At 45.6% G+C, this 18,694-nt stretch overlaps 1 protein-coding gene across 4 annotated transcripts in view; it reads right to left on the reverse strand.

The window, feature by feature from the left end:
- Sox5 (SRY-box transcription factor 5) overlaps window positions 1-18,346 on the reverse strand; it is a 943,910-nt gene extending 925,564 nt beyond the window's left edge. For 3 of the 4 annotated variants that reach the window (XM_076940819.1, XM_076940814.1, XM_076940818.1), the window contains exon 1: window positions 18,002-18,346. The gene's annotated coding sequence lies outside the window, so the exon portion shown is untranslated. The remainder of the gene's footprint in view (window positions 1-18,001) is intronic. The other variant, XM_076940816.1, reaches the window with a different exon arrangement.
- Between the last annotated feature and the right edge of the window lie 348 nt (window positions 18,347-18,694).

Here is an 18,694-nt window from a genome sequence, read left to right on the forward strand (position 1 = left end):
AGAGAGAGAGAGAGACAGACAGACAGACAGACAGACAGAGACAGAGAAAATACTAAAATACTACAAGGGCTGAGCATGTAGTTGGGTTAGTAGCAGCACGCAGTAGAGTACAGGCCAAAAGTGCAAAAGTGCAAGATCATCCTCAGCTACTTATAGATTTTGAGGCCAGCCTGGTCTACATAACACCCTGTTGAAAGAGGAGGGGAGGGGGGAAGAAGGGAGGGAGAGGAAGAGGGAGAAAGGAAAAGGGAGACACAGAGAGAGACAGACAGAGACAGAGAACCCAAGAGAGCAATGACCAGGGTAGCCATTGAGAGCCCATGAAGCCAGATCCACACTTCCAGGCTGGCTATGTTTACTCACTTGCTAGGCAGCAAATCTACCTTCCCTTGCAGTTTACAGCGATGCAACCACCACCACCTTCTGAGAAGAGGCAATCAGCCATCTTACCTCCAACTTTACTGCTTCAGATCATAAACTCTTTCCAGGTCCAGAAATCTAAAACAGCCCCCAAGATGTCTGTTTTATTACTGGTGCAGTGACACACATCTGCAATCCAGCACTCAGGAGGCTTGTGGGTTTGAGGTTAGCCTGAGCTACATAGTGAAAGCCTGGACAAAAAGATCATGATCTGGGATGTAGCCCAGTGGCAGAGCTCTAGACTGATAAGTTCAAAGCCCTGGGTTTCATTCCCAACACAGAGATAGGGGAGGATGAAGGAAAGGGAAGACGGAAGAAGGAAGGGGAGGACAAACAAAGGGTCGGCAGGAGGGAAGAAAGAAGAGAGGGGGTGAGCTTCTGGGGAAGGAGAGGCAAATTGTTTGGTTTTCAGTTTGTTGTTTTTAAATCTAACTTCCAGGGTAACCGTTCCATTCTGTCCCCCCATCTGTTCCTCTGACCCCTCTCAGGTAGTATCCCCAAGAGCTCTCCCCCCATAATCCCGCTGTGACAAATCTATAGATCACAGCCTGTCTCCTGGAGAGACATATGTCGAATGTGGCTAATATATGTCATCATATCCACCATCAGGAAAACTGAACTTTCCCATCTGCAGTGCCCTGGATGTAACACAACTAAAGGGCCAATGTGTGCATGGAACTGAGGAATATGTGTGCAAGCACACAGACAGACATGCTGCAAACAGACAGCCCCTGGTCTCCACATGGTACCAAATATCCAAGGACATCTGTCGCATCACCTGACAGTTGGGAGCTGTGGTTATTCAGTCACTGGGTCACTCGTGGGCAACAGCAACCACCTTAACAACGGCAGATTCCTCTCACCCCATTCCCTACAGAAAGTTACTGGATATGGTTTGTGGAGAGATAGCCTTGATCTGCCGCCCCTTGTTTCAGCCAGTCCCATCACGTTGCCAAGGCTCTGCCAGCACCAACCTGCCTGTTGTTTCACCAACACCTGGCTGTATCTCACCTCTAAGCTCCTTTACAGATGCGATGCTGCCTGTGTGGAAAAAGACTTCTATTTTGCTAGAGCGACATCCACCCCCTTCTTTAGCTAAACTTGGTCCCTTAGCAATGGCACATTCCAGGGGATCAGTCAATCTCGTGAGCAGGCAGTAGAGGGATACATACCCTGCAGAAAGTCTAAAGAAATAAAATATCTGATTGAAAGCTGATGAACTGATTGTTGGCTGGCTCCCACATTGTGAGATTTTACCAGTTACACACTATCCGTTCACCATGGCCAACTGTTCACCAGGAACCTGTATGAGTGGTCAGAAGCCATAAGCCACTCAAAGAGGCCATAACAGTTCTATTCTAAGATGGGAATGGTTTTATCACACAGGCCCAGGGTTTAAGTCTACATCTTATTTTAACATGCATTCATACGGTGGGTTCAATGCTCAACTCAATCGACGGTTGACTTACAAGTGTTTTCCCGCCTCCTTTTGTGCTTCAGCTCTATCCACCCAGGCCTTACTCTCAGTCACTCTCTCTCACTGAAAGATAGCAGGCAGCCTCTGTGACTATCCTTGTAGATAAACCCCAAGATTTATTGATATTTGAAGCCCTGGAAGAAATAATACATTGATGTAAATACAAATTTGAATTCCAATAGGCAAAAGCAGGTCCGACTTAAGAAAACAACTTTTTACAACCATTATATATCTCATAGTGAAACTCAACAGAGGGCCAGAGGTAACCTTTTCCTACTGCATGCTCACTGTATCATGAGTTCCTCATGGCTGACTTGTGCAGCAGGGGTGAGCACCCCCTGTTCTGCAGATGAGAAATCAAAGACTGAGAGCTCAATTTCTCAGTCAGAAGGAGGTAGAAGAGGGATGAGGAGGAGCAGTAACACTGGTGCCTTGCAATCATTAGGACGTGAGTTCAAGCCCCAGAGTCTGTGTAAACAGCAAAGACTTGCAGATGCACTTGTAATACTAGGTGTGGTGCAGTGAAAACAAGAAGAATCTGGATTCTTGATGGCCAGCCACCCTATCCTTGTTGGTGAGTTCTGGTCAATGAGATAGGCTCTTGTCTCAAAAAACAAACAACTAAAAACATGGGTGGATAGATAGATAGATAGATAGATAGATAGATAGATAGATAGATATGATAAATTGATAGATAGATGATAGGTAGGTAGATGTAGATAGATGATGATGAAGATAGATAAATAGATAGATAGATAGATAGATAGATAGATAGATAGATAGATAGATAGATAGATAATAGCTTGATAGATGGTAGATAGATGGTTGATAGATAGAGATAGATGATTGATAAATGATAGATGATAGATGATTGATGGATGATAGATAGATAGATAGATAGATAGATAGATAATTGGTAGATGATAGCTTGATAGATGCTAGATGATTGATAGATAGATAGATAGATAGAGATAGATGATTGATAAATGATAGATAGATAGATAGATAGATAGATAGATAGATAGATAGATGAATAGGTTAGATAGATAGCTCACTCCTTACGAATAACACCAAAGTTGTCCCTTGCACTATACAGCTATGAATTAATACCTGCATGTACACCACAGAAGGGAAGGAGAAAGGAAGGGAATGAAGAAGAAAAGGAGAGAGCAAGAGTGAGGGAGGAGAAAATTAAGGAGATGAAGGAAGAACCAAAGAAAGAGTGCATTATTGAGATGCAGCATCAAAGTGCCCAACACAAACTCACAAAGTCTTGTGGAGATAAGCATGTTCAACAATCCAATCACCATGTAGTTCAATATGTGTGTGCCCAGGTCCTTTCTATTGCTGTGATAAAAACAATGCCAAAAGCAATTTGAGGAGGAAAGAAATTCATTTGCCTTCCATGTCTCCATCCTGGTCTAACAATCAGGAAAGTCAGAGCAGGAAGTCAAGTCAGGAACTGGTGAGGAGGCAAGGGAGGGGTGCTGCTTACTGCCTTGCTCTCAGGGCTTGCTCAGCCTGCTACCATACAGCACCCAGAACCACCAGCCCAAGGGAACACCGCCCACAGTAGGCTGGGCCCTTTCATCAATCACCAATCAGGAAAATGTCCTACAGACTTGCTAACCTGACATGGGGGCATTGTCTCAACTGTGTGTGGTTCCCTCTTCCCAGATGCCTCTAACTTGTCTCAAGCTGGGAAAAAAAACAGACAAACAAACAAACAAACAAAGCCAGAACATATGGCCAATACCATGAAACCAGTGGGGGAGGATCTTCAACCACTGTATTCTGTGAGGGCTTTTGGGAAAGGGTGAAGCTGAATTCAGAAAGCGAAGGATGGGCAGGATTTCAGGTTACTGAAGGAGGAGAGGTATACCAGGTGAGACCCAAACTGGGAGCATGAAGATGCACACCCTGTTTGATGCTAACTTTCTCTCAACCATCAGAGTCCCTGAGGACTTAATTGGCTCTGTGAACCATGCAATGTGGGAACACTGGGTTGGCCCCACAGTGAAGTATTTCATTGGGTTTCTGGGGTGGGTGGACAGGTGGGAGACAGCAGGCAGCCTTTCTTCCAGTTGCCTGAGATCTGTGGCATGCCTCCGCATCTAACCATCTGGATACGGTCTTTCTCTTGTAAAAGTTACTGTCACCATATCTTCTCTGCCCAACCCCACTCCTGCCTCTTCAATGTGGCATGTAGGCGTTGACAAGAACACTACGGATTCCTTGAGAGTCTTCTGAATTTCTCGTCAGCCTTACTATGAAGACTTGACTCTAACCTGCCTGGGATGCTCCCGAATCTGACCAGAGCACCTTTTGGCTTCACCTCATAGCCTCTCCCCTCTACTTCAGCCGCACTACCTGTAGCATTGCAGGGAAATACCACTTCCTGTCTTTCTTCAAAGTCTTTGAGCAAACATACTTTATGGTCTGGCTCTGGTCCTTCCCTTTCCTCTCCTTTGTGTGACATTATCTTTCACTTGTGGCTTCCAATAGCAGGTTGTTTTGTTGGTTTTTTTATTTTTGGTTTTTTTTTTTTTTAATGATTGCTGCTGCCTTCAAATATACCAGTTACCTCCTTTCAATGGAGATATACATACATATGTATATATATGTATATATGTATATATGTATATGTGTATATGTGTATATGTGTATATGTGTATATGTGTATATGTGTATATATGTATATATGTATATATGTATATATGTATATATGTATATATGTATATATGTATATATGTATATATGTATATATGTATATATGTATATATGTATATATGTATGTATGTATGTATATATGTATATATGTATATATGTATATATGTATATATGTATATATGTATATATGTATATATGTATATATGTATATATGTATATATGTATATGTGTATATGTGTACGTGTATATGTATATCTCCATTGAAAGGAGATATATGTATATCCTTCTGAGAAGTGCACAGTGTAACATTCCCCGATAAATGTGAAATCCTGGTGAACAGATCAGTACTGTTCTACATACAACTGACTTTCCAGCAGTAGCCTGGTGACTCAATCCTATAAGGTGCTCTGTGAAGATGTGTTCGTTACTGAATGAGGGCAAGGATGAAGAAAAGGATGGAGAGGCAAATAATGGATTCTGATGGGTTGGGGAGTAAGGAGTCCCTTGATGGGAGGGTTTGAAGCAGATGGAGAAAATAACCACTCTGGAAGAAGTCCCCAGAGATTTGGGAGTTGAGAGTGGCTTTGGTGCAGTGGCCACTGGCTCTGTATCAGGCTGGGTAGGGCTTAGAAGGCTGAGGTGCAGGCAGTCTGGGAAGTCAGCTGCAAAACTGTGTGCATCTTGGAGCAGATCAACAGGAGACTGAAGGGAAGGTTTCAAGCAAGCCTGATGAGATAGACAAGGAGGAGCCAGACCACAGAGGCCCTTAAAAAACAACCTAAGAAGTACAGGATCCATCCACATGTAGCACGCCATTCTTTGAGTTTTTGAGAAAGGGGCAACATGACCCAAATAGCAAGCACATCAGGAAGCCTAGCCTGACAGCAGCAAAGAGAGCTCACTGCTGAGAAAAATGCTGGGCTTGGGAAGACTGCAGCACTTCCGGGTGACAGGCTGGGTCGTGGAGGGAGGGACAAATGCAGGCATACTGCTGAAGTAACCCTCCTGAGGCTGAAGGTATCTTTTCTATGTCACTATGGGTAGGAACCTGGTCCCCAGATTAAGAGCTCTCCAAGTTCAAGTCCCAGCTAGACCATTATTACTACGCTGCTTTGGGCAAACTCAGGATCCTTGTCTGGATAATGGGACAATTTCTGCACATGACAGAGGTCGCCGGGGAGTCTTAGGAAAAGAGTTGCTTAGCAAACAGCCTAGTGACAGCTAGCGATCAGCCAGCATCAAGTGAGACAGGCAGCCCAGGGTGATAGTGCACCAGGGAGGACATGACATTTCCTGAGAAGCCTTCCTGTCACCAGAAGATAGCCACCTATGTTGTTGTGAAGAGTTAACTCCCTCCGACTCCTGCCTCCTGCTTTTCTTTATAACCCACTTCTGGCTTCTGCTCTGGACTCCTGCCAGAGCCACTCTCGCTGGCTCACTCAGGTCCCTTATTCGTCAAACTGCTGGAGGCTTTTCTAAACTTCTGCCTTCGACACTTGGTTGCAGCCTACTCCGGAGCCCCAGTGCCACCCCCTAAGGCAATCCTAAATACTCTGTACCTCCCCCCCCCACAAATACTCAGTACGTAAATACACCACTTTTCCTCTTCCTGAGAGACAACAGAGAGATAAGTTGAAAACATGTACAGTGCGAAACTTGGTTTCTAAGGGTTAACGGAGAGTGATTATTTTTTCTCTCCGAGGATAGGTAATAGCATGAGATTCCGAAATTAAGCACAGCAGGAGGAAGAAGGGGGGGCCTGCCTGGATTTCACACAGTATCACAGGCCTTGGCAATAAAGCACTTTTAAAAAATGCCTTGTGTTGCTAATTCCTTACACAATCTCCTTTTATTTCCAAAGCAGTGTGCGGGGCTGGAGCCATGAGATGCTCGTCGATGTTAATATTAAGCTGCCTGGATTAGAACCATTTTTGTGCTGAAACTCCTGCTAGGTTCAGAGGCCGTGGTACCTTTTTCTTCTCTTCCCTGTACATTTTCTAACTGGAATGAATGGCTTCCTATTCTGATGGGGCTGGTATCACTTCTGCAGGCACTACTTTCATGAGCATCTTTCCCTTAAAGTCTCTGGATCCCATGTCACTGGGAATAGCTCTTTTTGATGGATTTCAGGTTCTCTGTGACCTCACCACCAGGTCAGCCCCCCCCCCCCAATCCTTCATCAAATAGTTATTAAATAGTTCCACCTACTCTCTGGACCACTGTGGATTTGCATAATAGTACAAGACAACACGAAATTAGCCACAGAGCAAGGCTTGGTTGCAGAAGGAACTGTCTTCTCCATGTGTGTCTTACTACACGTGGAGGCCATGGTTCATACACGGTCAAAGAACCAATGTATTGCCTACTCTCTAGAATGATGTGCGCTCTTCTCACGTGATGTCTCTGGCCAGCATATATGCCTGTTTTTCTAGCTGTCAGTTGTTCAGTAGGTACTGGTTGGATGCCATGATCACATGGTGGCCAGAACAAACAGGGCTCCCATCTTCCTAGAGCCACGGTTACGCTGGGGCTAAGAAACAGAGCACCTCAGGTTTGATCCTGTCTCTCCCCCAATGCTTTGTTTACTTGTAAGAACCACATTGGATTAATTAAGATCCACACTCATCTTCTTTCAGTTTGCTCCTTTGCAGCATCTTTTTGTCCCTGGGGGAAAAAAAAAACGGTCTCCTCTCAGCCATGGTTCCAGTAACCCATGCAGCTAAGGTCTGAAATGTCAGAGTACTCCAGGAAACAAACAAACAAACAAAAAACAATTCAGAACTTTTCAAATGAAGGGCATGCTGAAAAGCATGAGGGAATCTCACAGGCACCTCACTGTGCCTGGAAAGAGTGACATCGTTTTGTCGGCAGTATCTGCTCTGTGAATGCCCGCCTGCCAGCTAGTCACTCAGGCAGCCTGGTTAGCAGACTGATTGTTTCAGCTGCGTCGTGGTGCTCATGTCTAAATGACCCTCATGATGAAATCACTCAATGCTGTGTCACAGTGCCTGTGTCCTTCGCCTTGCTTCATGTCGTAACGAGAAGGTTGTGTACACACAGTAGGGAGTCTCCAGAAAGGCCACATCTACACTCCACATCTTCTTATAACCGTTGTTCCATTTTGTTATTGGTGACTATTGGTACTTACTAGACCTTATTTACACGTTAAATTTCCTCACAGTTAGATCCATACGGAGGAGAACAGAAGTGGATTTTTAGGGTTCAGGTCTATCACAATTTCAGGCACCTAGGGGACCTTAGACTGCGTCCCCCACAGATAAAGGGAGATGGATCTAGTGTAACCATAATCAAAATCTCTAGTGTTTTGTACATATCACTCTCCCATTCTTTCTGTTCCTGTTAGTTCATTTAAACAATGCCTGGAGCAGGGAGAGCGCCCTGTGGAAGAATACTTGCATAGCATGCACAGGCCCTGAGTTTGACCCCAGCACTACAGAAGAAAACAAACAAATATCTTTAAATACCTACTGTGTCCCAGAGACTGTACCAAGTTTGGGGAATATAAAGCAGTCGGCCGCTGGTCTTCTATGGACTATTAAGTACTGTAGATTAGGTTGTTGGGGAGTCCCTCCAAAGCTAAATGTGACATGGTCACCACCTTTACCTGGCTCCAGGTCACTGCCTCCCTTTGTCAGGTCCGCCCACCCTGGCTTCAGCCACACTAATGTTCTATATGTGTAAAATCACTAAAGGCTCTTTCGTTTTTAGTTCAGAACTAAGAGACCACGTGGGGAGGGGGTGTTTCTAGTCATCCAACAGCCAGCCATGCGCTACCTCACCAATACCCCTATTCTCTGAGCACCTTACTTAAGTTCCATAATCTACACATGTAACTTACTGCCAACCCAGACCAAATAAAATGTTACCTACCGCCAGATCTCAACCCTTTAAGTGCTAAAGATTCGCCAATTACACTTGGTAAAACCAGAGGATTCAGGGTCTGTGTGGGGGAATGCAATGCAAAAGGCTCGATTTTTAGCACATGCCCTGGAAATCTTTCCAGGAGATGACTGAGCGAGCAACGGGTGCTGTTCTTCCTTTGGTGGTCTGCTTTATGTATAAAGAATTGCTACCTATGGGCATAAAACAGCTCTTAGTGAGTAAAGCATAGGCAACATGAATCCAGGTGTTCCGTGAGTGTTTGGGACTGATGTATGGAATGGGTGATTAATAGTGATAACCAGTGTTCTGCTTCCATTTCTGTGGCTGTGACAAATACTCTGACAACAAGCAACACAGGGAGGAAAGGGCTCGTTCGTTACTTTGTTTCAGGAAAGCCAAGACCGGATCCCAAGCACCTAGTCCCGTCAGGCCCACAGTCGAAAGCAGAGAAGAAACAGCTTCGCTTATCTGCTGTTTATATAGAACTAGGTTTCTTCACTCGTGCAGAGTACAGCATCCAGCTCATGAAGTCGTGAGTCCCACAGAGGGTTGGGTCTTCCTACGCCAATTAAAATCAAGGCAATCCAGCAGAGGCATGTCCACAGCCTAGGTCTCACTCATTCAGCCTCTCTGCCCACGTGATTCGAGATTGCAGCAAACCGATGTTTAAAAACCAATGAGCACAGACAGAATTTACAAATTAACTCTCACTTCTGGCTTTCCACGATGTGGGGTAGCCAGGAAGCCATTGATAACACTCCCATCTTACAGAGAGCAGACCCTCAGCAGTGCTTTGACACAAAGGGAAAGAGCCATGTGTCAGGATCTAATAGACCAAAGTCTGGTGATGACTGTCCTACCGATGGCAGCTGTGGGAGGTGGGCAGATCACGTGACACATCAAGCTGTTTGCTCACATGTGGAAAGGGGCAGGTATACAACTAATAGGGGTTATACAAGGCTATCCTTGTGAAGCATCCAGCTCCAACCCCAGCACATGATACACAGCCCCAGAGAGGTTAATTCAGCCATTTCACATCATGCAAAGCCGCCTTCATGAGGTCCAAGACTCTGCTTTCCTGCTCATACATAAGCCTTCCGTTCTGTGCCCTTTCTGTTCTAGGCATTATAATGGTGCCAAGGAGGCAAGCATATACACTATGGAACATACCTTCTATAGTTACTTCTGGTTTTGGTTTGGGGGGCTTTTAGTTTTGTTTGGTTATTGGTTTTTTTTTGTTGTTGTTGTTGTTGTTGTTTTTCCTGAGACTATGTCTTACATATTCCAGGCCAGCTACCAACTTGCTGTGGAGCCAAGGACATGCTTGAACTTTTGACTTTCCTGTCTCTATATCACACTAATACAAAGATGCACCACCATGCCTGGGTCATACCATGCTGGGAATGGTACCCACAGCTTCATGCATGATGGGCAAGCAGTCTACCAACTGAGCCACATCCTGAGCCCATAGGGGTTATTATTTTTTCCACCATATAGTTTCAAACAGGGTGGGAATGTATCCACCATATCTTTCATTTCCAGTGGTATTAACACAATACAGGGCGGGCCGTGGCACCATGAGAATAAATGCTTGGTAAGGCAAAAGCTAAGAAAAGCCAGTACATGCTAACATGTAAAGGGATCTGGAATTCAGAATACCTGGGTACCCGATGGAGTCCCTACAAATAAAGAGTGGCTTCCTGTGTTTCTTTATCTAGCAATAGAGATATTTATGTACATAAAATGGCCACCTAATTTCCTGGTTGAAGCAGAAGAGACACCACATTCTGTTGGGAGCCAAGGCTGACTATGTTGTTTGTGAACAAGTCAAGAAGAAAGTTCAAGACAGAATTGTAAGAGACAGTATGCACTTGTTCAAAAATAGTTCTAGTGCAAGAACGAATTAATGAGACTGATCCTGCCAGACACTATGAACGGGTGCCAGCACTCGAGAGGAACACCATACATCACAAGAGCTTGCACGCAAACCCCAGGCTGCCCGATACTACACACAAAACAACCCTGGTTCTCCACTGTCACAAACGAGACCATGAGAGTCTGCATCAACTCTAAATCACACATACAGAAGAAACAGCAACAACTCAGGGCATGTGCCCAGGCCCAGAGAAGAATTAAATGGGCAGGGAGAAGGGGGTGCAGTCAATAAAATGCTTGCTGGACAAACATGGGGACTTGAGTTTTGAGCCCCAGTGCCCAAGCCAAAAGTTGGGCACAGCAGCATGCATCTGGAACCCAAGTGTTGAAGACAGGTGGGATCCAGTCTTGCCAATCAGTAAGCCCAGGTTCAGGAAGAGATCCTGTCTCGAAACATAAGGGGAAGAGGAAAACTAAAGAAGACATTGACTCCAGTATCTGCCTCCATTACATATACTACCTGAGCGCACACGCACACACACACACACACACACACACACACACACACACACACACACACACACACAAAAGAATCAAATCAGTATCTTAGAAAAGACATCATCCAAACACTGGTAAGGTTTCCTTTCCTCTCCAACAGTGGCGTCCATCTGCCTTTTTAAGCCGAGACCCACAGTAACCCATGTTCACTCACTGTTGGGAAAATGATGCCAAAACTTCACAATAAGCAGTCAGTATCCTGGGCACAGATTCCCTTGAGGAGTCCCTGTCTGAGGAATGTGTCAAAAATTAGCTCTCTTTTCCTGCCTCCCAGCCTCTGCAGACTCTGAAGCTGTCTCCATGCCAATTTCCCACAGTACAACATAGAGCCACCTAAAAAATCTGGGGCAGAAAACAATATATCCGAAACACCTAAAAATCACAGGCCAGGTGAGAGCCTGGTGCCCGCCAGTACTCCCTGGTATTCACAAAGGCAAGCCTCTGCATTATATCACCTAGGGTTACCAGGATAGTTGAGTCTAAAAGGTGTGGTCTCCATCTTTCATCACTGCCTCCAGCCCCGCCTCCACACCCAACAGTGCGCCCCGCCCCGCCCCCTCGCCTCCCGCCCCGCCCCCACTCCCAACAGTGCCCCTCCCCGCCCCCACACAGCAACAACTCAATTCTCAGTCCTATAACTGCCTTTTCTCAGATGTTGTTCTCCCAGTGGGAAAAAGAATGAAGTGAGGCCTGACCACCAACTCCTCCACAGTTTCTTTTAATTTAAAGTTACAACAGGAGGGAAGAAAAGAGACTTCCTATTAAGGGACAAGTCCCTGAAGGGGCTCTTAGCTGACAATCGAAGGACTGCTCATGGCAGCGATCAAATCTAAGGCAACAAAGTGCTGGTGGCTCTGTGTCTCATCCCAGCAGGGGCTGGTGCTGAGGGCCACTTGAGTTCAGCACTTCATGGCGCTTGTAAGTTGGTTTAGGATCAGTCACGCAGGGGAGCAAAGACTTCGGGAGGTGTTTGAGGCTTGAGATAAAATGCAGCCTGGAGTCCATTGCTGCTCCACTGAACAGAAAGCCTACAGAGGTAAGGAAATGAGAGTTCCCTCACTGGTACTTTGTTGGGAGAGTTACCAGAGGATGGTCAAGGTCGGGTGGCCTCTCTGCTCTGGTGTGTGGTGTCAAAGGGTAGGGACTGAAGCAGGGGGAAGAAACAGACTTTTAAAAGGTAAGCTTGAGGACTCCCTTGTGGGAACACCACCTTCCAGTTAAGCAAAATAGCCCTTGCTTAAATACATTCAGGACCATATGATACAATGTATCCATCCACACCTGGCTGTTGCATTTTGAGTATGTTTGAAAGGAGCAATGTATTTTTGAGCTTTCCTTCTGTGCTATGCACAGCACAATGTCTTATGGGTGCACAGCCTCGTTTAACCCTGACTGGTATCCGGGGCTCATTTTACAAAGGACAAAAACAAAACAGCCAGGGAAGTCAAAGAACCACCCGTGGTTTCTGCTGGTGGTATGTTTTGTCTGCTTGTAGGTGGTTGATCCACCTGACTGGACCTGGAGCTATAAGGCCGGGGCTGTGTCTCATCTGTTCTGTATCCAAAGCACACATGAGCTACATTAGTCAGTTGAACTTCTTCCTGCTCAATCTCCCAAGTCTGTTGTCCTCTGCCCATTCATTCCTATCTGCGCTCAGGAAAATGTGCAGAGAGACCTGTGGTTAGAGCAGAGCCTTTTTATTTGTACCTATTTATGTAAGATGAAAATGCTAATTACGTAAGGAACACTTATCTGAATAAAAGATAAAATCGACATTCATACCAAATACATCTTTAATAAAACCACATTGTCAATGATCATATAGAGATGCTAACTGGATTGTTATTCTCTGCCTTGAAAAAGTGATTTTTTAACTCTTACACTCAAATAGGTTTAAAGTATAATGAAGTCTTAAACATATGGATCATGAGAAACTGGACTGATCTGGAAGGGAGGGAAAAGCAGGGCTAAATTGACAGAGCAACCAGCTCAGGACAGACACTTTGCTAAAAATGTCACAGTTTGTTTTTTTCTAGTGCCATCTATAAAACATGCATCTGAGAATATTGCAGATGCCTGAGTAGATGGTCTAGCGATAAGGTTGCCACCAAGCAAGCATGAGGACGGGAGTTCAGGTCCCCAGTACCCATGTAAAATGCCAGGCACAGGCACGTGTGTCTTGCTGAGTGCTCAGTACAGTGAGAGACCCTATCTCCAAAGATAATATGGGAAGGAATCATGGAAAATACCCAATATATCTAGGCTACATCTGGCTTTCACATACACTTGCATATAGATGCAATGTACCAGAACACACCAAACACAGGAAAGACTGAGCATTAAAATTTGCACCTTTAGAGGTTAGGAATAGGCACAGGACCCTTTAGATGTCTGATCTCCAGATAAGGTTTTGCATGAATCACCCACAGACCTAAATTGAAAAAGCTTCCCAGCTAAGGCGGCAGCATCTTCTGCTTCCTGGTTCCTTCCAACTTCCCTACCTTTTTAACTTCCCTTAGATTCATAGTTAGGCCAAAGTTCCTTGGTTTGTCAGAGAATACCAACTGACTGTCAAGCTAGGGTGCCCTAGTCTCTGTGGCCACTGCACTGTCTACTATGGATAATGACATCATCAAACATTGAAGTAGTTAAACACCAGTTGAGCACAAAAGGTACACGCACGTCTTGGGGGGTTTTGTTTGTTTGTGTGTTTGGTTGGTTGGCTTTGATTTAGAAACTTAGGCGTGATGGGGAATGCATGACTGTATACCTAGAGACTTAAATACTACCAGCTCTTCTCAACAAGACATACTACCTAGATGCTCACTTCTCCCCTCTAGTTTTATCACCGAGCTGCCCTATCCAAGGTCTTCAGCTGTAAGTGGGACAATCAGTTACCTACAGGGTCTAATTTGGAGGGCACTGAAAACTATCTTTGATTTCTTCGACTTGCCTTTATCCCCGCAATCTCCACAGCTCTTTCTCTGAGAAACTGAAAGATCCTAACAAATGGGGAGGAGGGGTGATAATATCAACCAAGCAGAGAATTAAGCCATAATGAACTATTTATACTTTTGAATTAATTAGCTTATGAGCCAGAGTTTAAATGGGCCAAATGGGGCAGGAATCTTGGAAGGGCTCATCAAAGCAACCTGGACTGCGGTCAAGGCCCTTCCTGAAATTCAGGGTCCTCATTAGGAGAGATTTTCAAAGGCACCTACATAAGGCAGCTAAAGGGGTGAGGGCTTTCTGAAAACAACGCAAAGCAGATTCCCCTAATAGTTTTACATTTGACCTTAAATCAACTTTAATGCCAGGAACTGAATTTGATGATGGAGTTTAAGGAGTCCTATGGAAGTGTCCCAATATGGTCTAGCAGCAAGTCCCTAATATACCAGGTGTCTGTTCTCGACCCATCAGGAGTCCAAACAAGTCACAGGACAACATCAAAGTTAACAAAATAAAAGTCCAATTTGGTCCCAAAGAATTTTTTAAAACTCCATATACTCTTATGTGAAGGCTAATTCCTCGGGGAAATTAAATCCTACTTTATCAGAAAACTTCTGCTTGTCCCAAATCCCCCTCATACATGGACACAAATGGCTATTTTTGTGACACCACACACAGAAAATGAACCCCCAAGACCTCACTCAAACTTGATAGTCATTAACTGTCCCCATTCCCCCGAGCTCCCCCAAATGGGAAGTGGAATTACAAGACTGATCATAATTGGATTAAGACCCATAATTCTTTAATTCATTCATCAAATTGAGGCATTTGGAACAGTTTATTTACAGAGTTGTTTAGACAGTTTTGTGTGGTGTTTCTGAAGATAAACCAAAATGCCTCTCTGAAATAAGTTGCAGGGCCCAAATCATTAACATACGAGACTCAGATGTAGACAATTTACAAACGGGTGTTTTAAAACATTCTTTGGAACAAAATTGGACTTTTATTTTATTGACCATCTACAAATCTAATCTCAGGATATAGTTTATACTTTCTGTGAAACAGACAAGCCCTTGATTTGCTTCTTATATAAAGTTACATTTCTTAAACCAAAATAAAAACAAAAAAAAAACAACAAAAGGCCCCATGTGAGAGCACATTTATTTCAGGCCTAGACAAATAGTTTCCCTGTTCCATCCTCTCAGGATTCTAAGTATATACTACTCCCTAACACAAGAGTTGATCAGGTACTGGGTGAATCACACAGGCTGTACTAACCAATCATATCTCATCAGCCACAATCAACGTTAGAATTCTCAGCTCTGAAATCCAGGATTTCAGGAAATCTCAAACCAAAGTTTTCTCCTTCCTCTTGTGTTTGTTAATGGTGCCTTGAAAGTCACGCCTGCTTATCTCGCAGTGGGAGGATGACACTTTTAATGGAGGACACATTACACATTCTTGTATGCATAAGCCTTGTGTCGTATTCTTAAGTGTGTTTTATAAGAAAACATTTCTGCAAGAGGTTAAATTCCTTTCTTTGGAAAAGAAAAATTTGACATTTTAAACTTATGCGTTACTCCAACAAGAACCCCCCCCCCCCGAAAAAGTTGTCATACCTGGCTAAGAAGTTCAATTCACTCCTTTCATGTGACACCTTCTCTGTGTGCAGATAGCACACAGAGTCTCTGCAAAGCATATACATTTTCTCTTTCACAGGACCATACGTCAGTCTAAACAGGATGTGTGTCTACATGTACAAGCCTAAGGTAACATGAACTAACTGCTGTACTTCAAGAACCTCCTGGTGAGTTACCAACCGAGCTTGGCAGATGTGAATCCTTCGTGTGTGTAACACGCATCCAGTCAGGACCATTTGTACACAGCGACGAAACTAATTCAGTGCTTCTGTCTTAAGAAGTAAAGCGTTCTCCGAGCACTAGAAGCTTATACTGTTGTTAGAGCAGCTCAAAACTACCCATCCAAACGGGGCACAGAAAGAAGAAAAAAAAAAAAAACAATTAAACTGGAGAGCAAACAGTGTGGAGAACATGATAAGTAGACCACTGGAAAGAAAGGGAGGAAGAAAAAAGAAATTCTCTCCAGGATGCTGCTATATAATTAACACAAATAACTAAATAATTATGCATATCCCTTCCCACCCCCACAATTAAATGTTTTTAAACAACTCTGGTGATGAAAGATCCACCTTTTAGGCAAACAAAGCAACCCCTGGCAGTTTGAGGATTTGAGACTGGATTGCGTCAGTTTTTAAGTAATGCCTGCGATTTTTATCTCTTAGAGTTCTGAGGAGAAAAGAGTTGATGGCATAATTTCCAAGAGATCTTTGCACAGTGCCCAAGAGAACTTTCGGTGTAAGCGCTTAATGTCTTAAATCACTCTGGCTGAATTTATCTAGGCTTTGGCCTGGGAGCTATATTTAAATCAGGAAGAAGCACCCCCTGGAAGCTGGGCTCCCTGTATCTGCTTCTGAGAACAGATTCCTCCCCTATCTGAGCAAACAGCCATCCTCAGACAGCCGGATTCCTTTAAAATGAGACAGATCAAAATTTAGTGGTTCTGTACAGTATGAAATTGTCCTCCTTTTAAATGCTATAAAAGTCAAACTTTGGGGGGGGTGGGGGGGAACATTTCCGTATACTTTAAAAAACCATCTGGCCCTCAACCTGACTGGTCATCAAGCCCCCACCCCCAACTCTGTTCTTTTTCTGATTGAAAACCTCTCTTGTCTATAAATCTCCCACCAGCATCTCATTGAGTGTGTGTGTGTGTGAGAGAGTGTGTGTGTGTGTGTGTGTGTGTGTGTGCTACTAGAAGCCATTATTTATGAACACCAAGAAAACAAATCACTGCCATCTCTTCTGCTCGCCGAGATTCCCACACTTATTGCCCAAAATCCCACAGATTTCCCTCTGTCTTGCCCTTGACTGAAGAGCCGTGCTGAGCAGAAAAGATTCTCTGGGGAAATCTGTCCCCGTGCCCTTTCTTAAGAAACTCCTCTTGATATCTGGATACTGTGAACATCTCAACTGGATTAGAATACATTTCTAAACTTTAGTGAGGCAGAAAAGCCAGTGGCCACCCAGAGTCTCCCGGGTGGCCAGCCCCCGAAAGTGTGGGCTCTGCAGTAACATACACTTCCTCATTTTGACCTGGTTCAGCTGATTAGGGAAGACTGGAAATGAATTCACATTCCTCACTCTTAGGCACTGAGACCAAACAGTTCATTAACATATTCACTTTGCAAGATGACTATTAAAATATCAGAACTATGTCCCGTGGATCTGAGGCCGGCCGATTGATAACTCCAAAAACTGCTGCTTTCAGACACACACATTCCCTAACCCGACTTGCTTTCAACCCGTGTGACCTCTGGTCCCCTACTTCTTGCTACCTACAGTAGCTATGAAGTGCAAGCGGAGAGGGACGCAGCACGTGAGTAGTTTATACTTTGCCCAGAGTGAGGGGCAGTGGGGGTGGAGAGAGAGAGAGAGAGAGAGAGAGAGAGAGAGAGAGAGAGAGAGAGAGAGAGAGAGAGAGAGAAAGTTACAATCAAATGAACGCTTCCGGTCTCTGAAATGTCTCCAATCCAGAAGGATGAGACTTATTTCTGAAATTCTGAGAAGGATTGAAGACGGATAGAGGGAGAGAGAGATTGCAGAAAGCGAAACAAAAAGACAGAAGCGCTGGGGTGAAGGTGACGGGTGGGCTGAGAGGGCTCTTTCTATTCTAGACAAGAGCCGGGATTTTGTCCAAGTTCTAGGGTCTGCCCCTGGAAATGCACAAGGCTAGCCCGGGGCTGATCTCCGCCTGCACCGCTTGCCTCCCGCAGCTCCTATAAAACAATACCGGCAACAGGACACGGGCTCCTCCAACAGCAGCCCAGATAAAGTTGGCCGGGTCCCGTGGATCGCAGCCCCCTCCCTCCCGGAAGGGGGGTGACAGCGCCCCCCGCAGCCTCCCCCGCAGCCGGGCCCAGCCCCCTCCCGGGACTTGAGCAAACTCCCGCGCCCCCTCCCTGGGGCTGCGCGGCTCTCCAGCTGGAGCAGGGCGCCTTGGAGGGCTGCCCGCCACCGGCACCTCCACAGCGGGACGCGCCACAAAGTTAAAACGCTGCGGTTCACGCACCTTACCGGGTCTGGTTAATCGCTCCTCTGACGCGGGATGCGCAGCAGCGGGCGGGGGCCTCGGAGGACCCTGGAGACGGGATGGGGCGGCTCGCCTTTGCACTCTGTGTGTATCTGTGTCGGGGTGTGTTTGTGTGGGGTGTGCGCGCGCGTGTGTGTGTGCGCGCCTCTCTCTCTCTCTCTCTCTCTCTCTCTCTCTCTCTCTCTTTCTCTCGCTCTCTCTTCCACCACCCCCCCACTCCAACCTCTGGCTCCCTCTCTCGCTCTCTCTTGCTCTCTCTCTCTCAAGGACGAAGTAAAATCCCTCAGCTGGTCATGAGGCGGCTTCGGAGACAACACAATGCTGGTAGAAATAAATAACAAAAGGCGAAAAAGACAAGTGGGAACAATGGGGGAGGCGAGGGCAGCGCTCCAGCCGCCGGTGACCGTGGCCGGCGCGCGCCCCGGGGTGCGGCGGAGCGGGGGCGGCGCGGGGCGGGCGCCCGGATTGCTGCAGGTCGTCCCCCCACCCCAACCCAGGGTCCACCCTGACCTCCTGCCTGCGGCCGCGCGCCGGCATCCGAAGCCAGGGAGCCCCCCTCTCAGGATCCTCCCGCTCTGCTGCAACCCAACTGGCTTGTAAATAACGCACTGATCGCCCACACCGTGCAGGAATTTTTTTTTCCCCTTTAATCTGCCCTCTGCTTAAAGGAGC

The sequence above is a fragment of the Arvicanthis niloticus genome, chromosome 9, assembly GCF_011762505.2.
Source record: "Arvicanthis niloticus isolate mArvNil1 chromosome 9, mArvNil1.pat.X, whole genome shotgun sequence".
In the NCBI taxonomy this organism is placed as follows: Eukaryota; Metazoa; Chordata; class Mammalia; order Rodentia; family Muridae; genus Arvicanthis; species Arvicanthis niloticus.